The sequence below is a fragment of the Tenrec ecaudatus genome, chromosome 11 (assembly GCF_050624435.1).
Source record: "Tenrec ecaudatus isolate mTenEca1 chromosome 11, mTenEca1.hap1, whole genome shotgun sequence".
NCBI lineage: Eukaryota > Metazoa > Chordata > Mammalia > Afrosoricida > Tenrecidae > Tenrec > Tenrec ecaudatus.
In genome coordinates, this window is record NC_134540.1 from 107,729,348 (window position 1) to 107,742,387 (window position 13,040).

Here is a 13,040-nt window from a genome sequence, read left to right on the forward strand (position 1 = left end):
TAAAATAGTCTGTGCAAAATTGGTGACAACTCTTTCTTGAATACTTGGTGGGATTCTCCTGTGGAACCATCTGATCCTGGGATTTTCTTTGTTGGAAGTTTCTTTATTACCTTGTCTTATTTCTTTAGTTATGTGCCCCTTCAAGGTTTCTATATCTGTTTTTTTGTTTTGGATAGAGTGTATTTCTAGGTACTTGTCTACATCTTCTGGATTTGCAAACTTGAAGTATAGCCTTCTTAGTGTGGTTATTCTTTTTTGTTTCATTTAAGTATGTTTTGTTGTAACTATTTTCATCTCTAATTCTAGATATTTGCATCTTTTCTTTCTTTTTCTTCATTAAGTTTGCTAATGGTTTGTCAATTATGTTGATCCTTCTGAAGAACCAATTTCTTGTCTTGCCGATTTTTTCCATTGCTTTCCTGTTTCTATTTCATTTATGTTTACTTTAATCTTTATGATTTCTTTTCTTCTGTTGTTGGAGTGTTTATGTGGTAGCTACATAATTTCATGTCAACTTGATATATGGAATGTAGGGATGGAGTCTAATCTGTCAATCAGGTCACAGCCTAATGGTACCTCTTTGTGAGTTTGACCTAATAAGGAGAGGTCTGTGAACCTCCCCCACCTCTCTCTGCTTTCACTTTCCTGCTGGTGAGCCACACTGAGACCTGCGAGACCTGTGATGCCTCCACCGCCATTGGATCCATAAGACACTGCACCCACTGGCATGTTATTTTCCTGCATTCTACATCGTTGCATGTGGCTTCATGAGTCTGAAGAGGGACTTCTGAGCTAGTATCAGACTTAAGGAATAGTATCAGACTTATTGACTTGATCTGGACGTGGCTGAAATGTTTTCTTGATATAAAGTTCTCACTTACACATATATATGAGTGTGAGTTTGTTTTTCTAGTTAATCCAGCCTAACAGTTTATGTTGTTTTTCTTATTCTAGTTGGAGGTGTAGTGTTAAGGTATTTATTTTAGATTTCTCCTCCTCATTCGTGTTCATATTGGTTGTTATAAATTACCTTCTTATAACTGTTTTTGCTGAATCCCAATGGTTGCGGTATGAACTGTTACATTATTATTTTTCAAGGATTTAACAAAATGTATTCCTTATTTGATCTATTATCCAGTTATTTTCAGTAGTATGTTGAGTCTCCATGTGTTTCTCTTCATGATCCTGTTCTTTCTACTGTTCATTTCCAGTTTTATAGTCTTGTGGTCTGAGAAAATTGATTATATAACATATCAATGATTTTTAATTTTTTGAGGCTTGCCTGTGGCCTAAATATGCGATCTATTTTAGAGCAAGTACCACGTGCTCTGGAGAAGAATGAATCTTGCATTGTTGGGTGGCTTCTTCTTTTGATGCATCTCACATTATTGCATATTTTGCTAATAAAAATTATTCAATATTTCAATTCAAGACTTGAATATTTTCTTGAGTTCTTTCAGTTTAAGATATATCGAGTGTGTTCTTCCTTGATGATATATCGAGTGTGTTTAAGACAAATTAGTATTCTCACTCTAGTTCTTTACACATTTCATTATAATATTTTAATTTGTCTTGTTGAGCTGGCCTTTGAAATTTTTGTTCAACTTTACAACTTCATCATTTGTCCCATTTACCTTAGGTACTCTTTGGTTAAGAAGAAATCTCAGAGTATCTTATTTTTTTTAAGGCGGGATTCAGGCAGATCACAACACCCAGGCATCCCACAAAGTAGGCAGGTCACCTTAGGGGCAACCTTTACCCACTCAAAAATTCATCCCCAATTAGCAGGGAGGATCCCGGTGTCACCCAAGTTTGTTATTTTCCTTACTAATAAGTTTAAGGCATTCAGAGTATCTTCTGACATCCACTTTGATCTTTTCTTTCTTTCCTACATTTTTAATGACCTTTCACTTTTTTCATGAATGATGCTCTTGTTGTCATCACCCCACAGCTCTTCAGGTCTTCTGTCATTACTGTTCAATGCACCAAATCCGTTCTTGAGACAGTCTAGAAATTCACGTGGGAGAGACTCAAGTTGGTATTTGGGTTATCATGGAGTTGTTTGAATTTTCTTCAGCTTTACCTGAACTTATAGGAACAATTAATGATCTGTTCCACAGTCACTCCCTGACCTGATTTCAGCTGCTAGTATTGAGCTTCTTCAGCGCTTCTTCACACAAATTTAATAACCTTGATCTTTGTGTATTCCATCTACAGAATTCAAGTGTATTCTTGGAGGTTTTAATGTGATGAAGACATTGTTGGTCTTGCAAAATTATACCATTGAGTCTCCAGATTAATTTATATCACTAAGTGTATATTTTCCAATTACTGTTCCCTCTTCTTTGTTCCCAACTGTTACATTCCAATCACTAATAATTATCAATGCATCTTGATTGCATGTGTAATCAATTTCAGACTGAAGACATTGGTAGAATTCTACAATTTCTTCATCACTAGCTTTTGGAGTTGGTGAATAAATTTAATAATGTTGTATTGATTTGATTTCCTTGAATTAGGATAGATATTTTGCATCTTGGCCTTTTGTCTAAGATCAAGTGTAGTATCTGTTCCTATCAGAATTAGGATATATATAATCCTATCATGGATAATATTATACTTCAAGATAGACATTGAAATATCCTTTTTGTTGATACATGCATTACCATTCCTCCTGATTATTTCATTCCTAAACTATATGATTTTCTGATTCAAATTGGCCAATTCAAGTACATTATAGCTCCTTAAAGCCTGGAATATCAATTTTTTTGACTTTCATTTTATTGTTGACCACTTCTAGTTTTCCTAGATTCAAACTTCGTACATTCCAAGTTCCAATTCTTAGTTGATGCTTTCAGCTGTTTGTTCTTATTTTGAGTTGTCCTGCATCAGCGAATGAAGGTCCTGGAGGCTCTGCACGGATAGGCTTTACTCCATCCATGTCATTATGGTCAATTCTATTTTAAGAACACAGCTTGTCCTCAGTCACATTTAACGAGCATTCTGACTCGAGTATCTCAGTTTTTGGTGTTATGCTGGCTAATATTCTGCCCCTTTTCCCAGACGCTGAGGCTTTTCCATATCTGGCAGCACTTTGATGCGCTCCATAGGGTTTTCTGTGGCTAATTCCTCAGAAGGAGTCAGACTGTTATTCTTCAAAATTTGTTCTTAGTCTGGAAGCTCTCCTGAACTGTGATCACTTTTGGTGACCCTGCTGGCATCGGAAATACTGGTGGCATTGCTTCTAGCATCACAGCACCACGATCCACTGCAGTATGATGAACTGGCAGACAGGTAAGAGTTTCTGTGCTTTTAAACACTTTTCTTTGTATTTTCTCTTCTTTTGGTCAAAAATGAAGTTTTTTTAAAAAATTAAAAGATCATTTTATTTGGGGTGCTTTCAGCTCTTATAACAACCCATAAATCAATTGTACCAAGCATATTTGTACATATGTTGCCATCATTATTTTCTAAACATTTACTTTCTACTGAGCCCTTGGTACCAGCTCTGTTTTTCCTTCCCCCCTACCATTGAGACCCCTTGATAAAATATAAATTATTATTTTCATATCTTACAATGACCACTGTCTCTCTTCCCCCACAGTTTCTGTTATTCATGGCCCTGGTGGGGTATGTGGTTATGTGTTGGTTACTATGTTTCAACCCTTTCTCCCCTCATCTTACCACCTTTCCCTGACCCTCCTGGCATCACTACTTCAATTCCTGCTCCTGGATTCTGTATGTTATGAGTTCTTATCTCTTATCTATACTTGTGCACATACTCTGGTCTAGCATGCAGTGAAAGAGAAGACTGGGGTCATGATAGTTGGGGGTGAGGAAGCCTAAAGAAACCAGAGGAATTGTGTGCTATGGGTGCTATATTGGGCCTGGTTGATTAGCCCTTCCTTGTGACCCTTCTGTTAGGGAATGTCCCATTGTCTTCAGGTGATTTCTGGGTCTCAGCTCTGACCCACCTCAATCTCCACAATATGGGTTTTTTATGTTTGTTTTGGGTCATCAGGTGCCTATTACCCAATCCTGTTGACACCTCATGATCACACAGGCTGGTGTACTTCTTCTACTTTGCTTGTTGCTTCTCTACTAGATGGCCACTTGCTTATCTTCAAGACTTTAGGACCCTAGACACTATATCTTTGGATTGCCAGCACCGTCTATTTTCTTCACCACATATGCTTAGGCATCCATTTTATCTTCAGTGATTGTGCTGGGAGGGTGAGCATCACAGAATCCCAGGTTGTTAGAACAAAGTGTTCTCGCATTAAGGGAGGGCTTGAGCAGAGGCCTGATGTCTTTCCACTACCTCAGTGTATTTTCTTATAAATATATGTACATAGGGCAATACCTCTATTTTTATGAATTAATGTATTTACATATGTACACAACTATGCTATACTTCTATCCATAGCTTTGCTTCTTAGATCTTTCCTGTTTCCTTTTACCTTCTTCCTCCCCCACCATCATGCTCACCCTTCTTCTGCCTCTTAGTAATTCCTATCACCTAGATTGATTTTGCTCAAAAATCCACAGGATCTCTATGTCCTCTTCATTGATGATTTTAAATCCCTAGTTGTTCCCCTGCCGATGGCGTTGTTTGCTTACCGCTCCATTCCCCTGCTTTCTCCTCCCCACAAAACCCTCTGGAACTGTCAGCCCTGTTCCTTCCTCCTCGAACTTTCTTCCTATGCCTATCTTATATAAGCAGGCAAACCAACAATAGCAAAGATCAAACAAAAAGTGAAGAAAAGATTGAATAAAAAGAGAAGAAAAATAGATAATAATAACTAGCAAACAAACAAAACACATACAAAATTCCATGTCAGTTTGCTGACCTTTATGACTATCTCCCTACTGGTCCTGGGGGGGAGGGAGGATTCTGGGAACTCTGAGCCCGAAGTCTATTTTGCGGGTTCCTCAAGGGCTTTGTGGCTTTGCTTTGCTCCCATTGCTGATCTGTTATGTCATCTTCTTGATTCACCCCACTGTGGGGTGTCCAGACCAGACTACCTGCTGTGTGTCTCCAGTATTGTCCTTTTTTGTGATATGCTCCAGTGAGGGGACATCGTGTCTTAAGCTGCTGTCAGTCCTACAGTCCTCTCTGTGCCTTAGCAGCTCCATACAGGGATACTGTCCTCCAGGATTGGTGTGCCGATATGGGGTCTAAACTGCCTCTCTCTTTTTCCTTCTTGGTTTGTTTCCATGTGGGAATTGTCCTCTGTAGCACATACTTCTAGGAAGGGGGGTCAGTTTGGCTTTGATTAGGGCTGGCCCTGGAGGCCACTCTTTACATGCATTGATTCATGTGGTTACATTGCCCTCAAAGTTTGGTGTGCCATGGTGGGGTCTGCTTGCACACTCCCAATTCTGTGGCTATATATCCAATCCTCTGCTTGTGGGTGGGTAGAGTCCTCGTCCTCCTGTGCCATTGTCTCCCTTTGCCCCCTTTTTTCCCTTCCCCTTTCCTCCTTCTTTTGGGTTGGAATAACATGTATCTCTTTGGGTTTGATCTGACCCAGACCTGACTGCGTGTACCTCAACCCATATAGTGTGAGATAAGTGGCTTTTCTTCTATACCTACTGTGATGATTATACTTACTTAGGGGACTCAAGTTGTACTTGTCCTTTTGTGATTGGCTAACTTCACTTAGCATATTCTCCAACTCTTCCCATGAAACAATGTGCTTCATGTAATCCCCAGTGCTTTTTAGTGATGCATAGTACTCCATTGTGTGTATGTGCCAGAGATTTCTAATCCACTTGTCTATTGATGGAATTTAAGTTTTTTTCCAATTCTTTGTGCTTGTGAATTACACCAAAGTAAACATTGGAGGGCAGATGACTGGTCATGGTTTATGTTTTATCTCTTCTAAGTATATGCCTTGTAGAAGGATAGCTGGGTCATAAGATATCTCAATTTTCATTTGCTTTAAATGTTGCCAGATGGTTTTCCACAGAGACTGTGTGTATCTTCACGACCGTCAGCAGTGGAGGAGAGATTCTAACTTTCTACATCCCCTCCAACATTTTTTGCTCTCTGATTTTCTGATTTGGTGTTAAATGGTATCTCATGATTTTTTAAAATTTGCATTTCTCTGATGGTTAATGATGGGGAGCATTTTCTCATATGTTTATTGGCCATTCAGGTCTCCTCCCTAGTGAAATTCCTCTTCAGATCTTTTAACCACTTCCTCAGTGAGTTAACTCTTTTCCGATTTTTGCAGACTAGGAGGGTATTGTAGATTTTAGTAATAAGGCCTTTGTTGTGTCATTGCTAAAAATCCTCTCCCAGTCTGTGGGTTCTCTTGTGACCCTTTTGGTGAATTCTTTTGAAGCACACAGTTTTTTTTTTATCCTTAGCACAAGAGGGCTTATCAATTTCAGGTTCACTGTGTGTATATTGCTCTTAGTCTATGTATTCCCTGAGCCAAGGTTCTTAAGTTTGTCCCATTTCCTAAGTTGACAGTCCTGATAGTTTGGGAGTTTATTTCTAGGTCTGTGAGCCACCTTGAGTTTGTTATGTGCATGGGGTGTGATAAGCATCTCGTTTCAGTTTTCAGGTGGATATTCATTGTTCCAGGACCACTTGTTAAAGAGGGCATCCACTTCCCACTTGATGTTTTTTGGGTACTTGTTGAAGATAAGTTGTCAATATGCTGATTGTTTTATTTTTGTGCTTTTTTGTTGTTGTTGTTCTTTTCTGTTGGTCTGAGTATCTGTCATTATTCCAGTACCATGCTGTTTTGACTACTGCAGCTTTATAGTAGGTGTTAAAGTCAGGTAAAGTGAACCCTCCGACTTTGTCCTTCTTGAGGAGTTCTCTGCTAATTCTGGACTTCTTCCTTCTTCATATGAAATTGGTGGCTAGTTTTTCCAATTCTTTGAAGAAGTTTGTTGGTATTTAGATTTGGATAGTGTTAAACTTATATAGTGTCTTCAATAAGATTGATATCTTTACTATATTGAGTTTTCTGAGCTATGAGCATGGGATATTCTTCCATTTGTGGAGGTCACTTTTGGTTTCCTTTAGTAGGGTCCTGTAATTTTCCTTGTATAAGTCTCTCTTTTTTTTTTTGGTTAAATATATCCCTAGATATTTCAATTTGTTCTTGGCTATTGTGAAGGCCTTCTTGATCTCCTCTTCCATTGCCCTATCCGATGTATATAGCAAATTCAGAGATTTCTGCTTGTTGATCTTATGTCCTGCCACTCTTCCATATTCCTCTATTGCTGTCAGTTCTTCTTTTATGGAGCTTTTGGGATTTTCAATGTATAGAGTCATGTCTTCTGCAAACAAGCAATAGTTGCATCTCCTTCTCTCTCAGTTGGATACCTTTAATGTCCTTACACTGTCTTATGTTGTTAGCTAGGAGTTTCAGTATGATGATGACTAGAAGTGGGGACAAGGGGTATCTTATCTGGTCCCCTTTTTAATGGGATTGTTTTCATCCATTCTCCATTGACTATGATGTTGGCTGTTGGCTTTTCATAGATAGCTTGTATTAACTTGAAGAATTTTCCTTCCGTTCCTATCTTCTTGAGTGTCTTAATTAGGAATGTGTGTTGGATGTTGTCAAATGCTTTTTCTGTGTCTGTGGATATTATCATATGAGTCATATATTTCTTATTAATGTGGTGAAAAATATTGATTGAATTTTGGATGTTAAACTATCCCTGCACCATTGGAATGAATCCCAACTGATCACGGTGGATGATATGCTTTATATAGTTTTGTGTTCTGTTGGCCAAATATTTGGTTAAGGATATTTGCATCTATGTTAATTATCGCTATCAGTCTGTAGTTCTATATTCCTGTGGGACCCTTGTCCTGTTTGGGTATTAAAGTTCTACTGGCTTTGTAGAATGAGTTTGGGAGTTTGCCATCTTTTTCTATGCTCTGGATTAATTTGTGGAGTATCAGTGTCAGTTCTCCTTTGAATGCTTGGTAGAATGATCTGGTGAAGCCATCTGGTCTGGGACCTGTTTTGTTGGTAGTTTCTCAATAGCTATATCATTTTCTGTTTCTTCTTTTGTTATGGGTCTGTTGAGGTTCTTGACCCCTACATGGGATAATCTAGGGAGGGATTGCTTTTCCAAGTATTTGTCCATGTCTTCCACATTGTTGAATTCATTGGAGTACAGACTTTCATAGTATTTTGTGATTATCGTTTCAATCTTGTTGGGGTCTATTGTGATTTCCCCTGTTTCATCCCTCATCCTGGCTATTGATGTTTGCTCCCTCCTTTTCTTGGTTAGACTTGCCAGTGGTCTGTCAATTGTGTTCAGCCTTTCAAAGAACCAGCTTTTTTTGCTGCATTGAATTTTGCATTGCTCTCTTGTCTTCCCACGCATTTAACTTGGCCCTGATTTTATCATTTATTTTCTTTTACTATTGGAGGGGTTGCTCTGTTGACTCTGTTCTAGTTGCTGGAGGCTTTGTGATAGCATATCAGTCATAAATCTCTCTTCTCTTTGACATATGCACTTATTGCTATCAAGCTACCTCTGATAACTGCTTTTGCTGGATCTCATAGGTTTTGGTATGCTATATTCTCATACTCATTAGTTTCTAGACACTTCCTAAGCTCCTCTTTATGGTACTGGTACTTCTCTAGGATACTGGTCTGAGCCAGTACCCATTCATGTTGCAGAAGATCGTTATTTATCCTCCAATTGTTTGCCATTGTTTTTCTGGTCATGCTTTTACAGATCTCCAGTTATATGGCTCCATGATCCAAGAGGGATGGCTGAGTAATCTCCATGTGTTTGAATTTACTCAGTCTCAACTTGTGTCCCAGCATGTGGCCTATTTTCAAAAATGAGCCATGTGCACTTGAAAAGAATGTGATTTTTTTTTTGACATTTGGATGGAAAGCTCTATAAATGTCTATCAGGTCCAGGTGCCTAATTGTGGTGTTTAGCTCTGTGACCTCCTTGCTGAGCTTCTTTCCCAGTGGTCTATCTTTCTCTGATATCAGTGTATTAAAGTCACCTACTATAATTGTTGAATTTGTGATGACTTTCTTCACCTTTTGAGTTAGTTTGTTTTAAAAGTTTCATGGGTCCCTCATTAGGCGTGTGTATATTTATTATGCTTGCTGTTTCCTAGTCTCCTGATCCTTTGTGCATTATATAGTGTCCCTCCTTGTCTCTTGTTATGGTTTGCACCTTAAGGTCAATTTTGTCAGATATTAAGATTGCAACCCCTTCATTTTTTAAGTTGCCTTTAGCCTGGTATATTTATCCCCCCCCAACTTTTATTCTTAGTCTATTTTTGTCTATGAGCTTAACATGTATCTCTTCCAGGCAACAGATTTATGGGTTCTGTTTTCTAAGCCAGTCTGCTAGCTTCTGTCTTTTAATGGCTGAGTTGATACCATTGATATTCAGCGTTATTATTGTTAGGTAGCTTAGCCCAGGGACTGGGATGTCCATTAATGCATGCCCAGGAGAGCCAGCATAGGACAAAGCTGGATTTTCCCACAGGTGGGCACGGATGGGCGTTAAACCTGAATCAGCCCACCTGGGCCAGGTGATTGCAATCCAGCCAATGGGACCGACCTGGGGTTGTTCACCACGCCTCCCCAGGGAATCCTTGAAAAGGCAGGAACTGAGAGGGAGAGGGTCTTGGCTTGTCTAGTCGTCTTTGTGGGAGGAAAACTTGGGAGAGAGATCTTTGCATGACCCTGAGCAGTCTCTGCCAGGCCGCATGGTCAAAAGGAATCCTATGGGTGCCGCGTAAAACCTGAAACTTCTTTTAACCCTCATTAAATCCACTTGGATGACGAGCCAGGCTTCGGCGTGAATTCTTTCTCATGCGGAGCCAAGGATGGAGGTTGGAATCTAGCCCGGAGAGAGAGACCTTACATTATCACCATTGCTATTTTTTCATACCTTTTGTTTTGGGTATTTTCCTATCTCCCTTCATATCAGTGTGTAGTGTTTGTGAGTGGGGCTCATTCTTTCTTTCCTTTCCCTGTGAGACCATGTAATCTTGGTAATTGTTTTTGGCATGTTGGCTTCTGGGTGGACTTGGGCTCTAGGTTGGTCTCCTGCTTGTGCTTGGTGGATGTTGGTCTTCTGACCATAGTGTGTTGGCTAGGATTTTCCACAGGGTTGGGTGTCTTATGGGATATTTTTAAAGTTTTTCCTTGTCTTGGAAGATTCTTACCTCACCATCCATCTTAACAGATAGTATGGCAGGCAGCGGATTCTCAGCTGTCATTTTTTTCTTTCAGCTTTTGGAAGATGTTATTCCAGTCGTTCCTCCTCTTCATTGTATCTGCTGAGAGGTCTGAGCATATTCTTATCTGAGCACCATTGTATGTGACTGCTTTTTTTTCTCTTGTTGCTCTTAACATTTTCTCTTTTCCTTGAAGTTGGATAATTTAAGAACTGTATGCCTTGGTGTGTTCTTCCTAAAGTTTAGTCTAATTGGTGCCCTCTCTTTCTGTATTTGTGTCTGATTCTCTTTCATTAAGGTGGGGAAGTTTGCTTCCAGAAATTCCCTTGCTAATTTAGCTGTTGACTTTTTCATTGTGTCTTATTCCAGTAGACCAATTATTCGACTATTTTTCCTCTTCATAGCATCTGTCACTGATCTCAGGTTTTCTTATGCCACTTTGCTTATCTTGTTTGACTATCTTTCCCGTATGTTGAAGTCTGCCTGATTGTTCTCAAGATTTCTGGTAGGATTCTCCACCTTTTCTAGTTTGTTGGTGAGATCCATGGTCTTGTGTTTTGCTTGTTACCTCATCCATTAGCTCTTGTATTTCCCTTTAGTGCATGGACTTCATTCCCCTCTATCGTGGACTTTATCTTCTCTAGCATTGTTTCCTCATTCTGTGTTGCTTACCTCCTATCCTGTATTACTCCAAGGAGCCTTCTGAAGATTTATTTTTGTGGCAGATCCATGTCTAATTCTTCTATGAGCTGCAATTGTGTTTTGTTTTTCTTATATCCTTGTTGAGGGTGTTGCTGTGTGTTGCTGTTTGCATTTCATTTTGGAATAACTGGGCGCCATGTTTCTGGGAAACCAATGGTCCCTAAGCCCTCTCTCGGTGTGACTGGTAAGAGTGTTTCCATGGACTTCCTGTTCGTTTGACTGATAAGAGTGTTTCCAAGGACTGCCTATAGCCTACTATGGTGGTGATTCAGACTGCTATGGAGGTAGGGTGCCACAGTGATTCAGTGGCTGGCAGTGGTGGAGGGCCTCTGAGTCTGGGCTGAAGTTGGTGACTACATATGCCATTAGGCCAGGATGGGGCAAGTCTGTATCATGGGCACGGGTCAGGTCTGAACTGTCAAGCTACAATTTTTAAAGACTCTCTGTGGAGCCCAAAACTGATAGGGTCATTTTTTTTGCCTTGGGCTGTGGCTATCAGCACCTGTTGGCTTTTTCCATTTTGTTGTTAAAAACCATAGGCTTTGCTCTGGAGATTAGCATTCTGGATACCTTGTTATGCTAATGGACAGAGTTCTGCAAGCTTATATTCAAAGTTACACAAAGGACCACAGCCTGGAATTGAGAGCATTAAAAATAAATGGAGTTTTTATAATGGGCCTGTGGGGTGCCTTGGTATCTGGGCTGTGCTGCACTATCGTCCAGGGAAGGGGAACGAGCTTAGCAGAGTATATTTGGGGCCGACTGTGTCAGGAGCCACCCCAGCTGCCCTGTTTTGTCCCTCCCCATTCTATCCTGCCAACACTGCTGGTTGTGCTCTGTGGAACTGTAGTTCTGTCACAGCTCTTCACTTGCTGCAAATGATTGCCTAATTATCGGTTGTTACCCATGCTGGCAGGCATGGGGTTGGGAAAAGGTGGGAAGAGCATGGCTGATGTAGTCACTCTGTTCCTGACTGGGGGGTGGGGGGTGGGGTGGGGAATTTCAAAGCTCTGGAGTGCAGCTGCAGGGCAATACAATGTGGGGAACTCTGCTGTGAGGTCATGTGGCTAGCTCTCAGAGGCTGTCTGCTAGTTTAAGATTATGACCACTGTTATACAGCAGTCTTGGGAAATAATTGCTCACAGGGGGACTAGGACCCAGAAAGGTGTGGCAGATGCTGTTCTGCTCAACTTGGTGAGGGGTTAGCAGAGCCTGAAGGCACACAGTGAACTTAGAGTGTTTCAGTGAGTTTTCAAATCACTTCATGTGTGAAAATCAAAGGAGGAGGTCTGAGCCAGACTCTAGTACACTGAATCCTTTTATAACATCCAGCCTCCCAGTATTGGCCTCCTTACTTCTTTCTGATCTGACAGCATGAGCACCAGGTGGGTGATTCTACCTGGAGGCCATCTTGATTCCTCCTACTCTTTGTATTTTCTTGGGGTTTGTTGAGTATCTTTGGTATGTGGAATATTTGTATCAAATTTGGAAACATTTTCTTCATCATTTCTTTGGAATTATTTTTTATTTATTGCTTCTCTCTGTACTTCTCTTAGAACTTTAATTTCATGTGTGAGGGGGCTTCAAAAAGTTCCTAAAATTCTAGTTTTCTTTCATTTCATATTTCCTGTTGGAGTCCCTTCATATATTAGACTGCTTGCAGGCACATTAATGATTTTATGACAGAATTTTCACTCTTCATACAGGAGAGATGGGTTTGATTCTTGGTCAGAGCACCTCATGTGCAGTCACTACCCATTTGTCATTGCTGATGTATGTTGCTATGATTCTGTACAGGTTTTAGTAGGGATTCCAGATTAAGTGGATGGGGATGAGAGGCCTGATGATCTCCTTCGATGAATCACAATGGCCAAATCCATGAATCATGAGGATGGCACAGGGATAGGCAGTATTTTATCCAGTATTTTATGAGGTGACCTCTCGTCAGGGGCTGTCTCAGTGGCAACTAAAAGCAACAACAACAACAATAACAAACTACTTAAAGTTGTTTTGCCATTAACTAACACTATTCACACACACACACACAATGCTCTATTTTATGTCTTTCACTTCCATGATATTTTCTCCCATAATTTTATATAGATTTCATAGATTTCAACTCTAGGTCAATTTGGTTGTA

At 40.0% G+C, this 13,040-nt stretch overlaps 1 non-coding gene and 1 pseudogene across 1 annotated transcript; one reads left to right on the forward strand and one right to left on the reverse strand.

Moving 5' to 3' along the window:
* Positions 1-1,695: 1,695 nt before the first annotated feature.
* On the reverse strand, positions 1,696-1,845 carry LOC142461874 (U12 minor spliceosomal RNA). The gene has a single exon (XR_012787046.1). It is a non-coding gene; the product is annotated as a U12 minor spliceosomal RNA (small nuclear RNA).
* A 683-nt stretch (positions 1,846-2,528) lies between these two features.
* Positions 2,529-2,647, forward strand: LOC142461867 (U2 spliceosomal RNA; annotated as a pseudogene).
* The last annotated feature ends 10,393 nt before the right edge of the window (positions 2,648-13,040 follow it).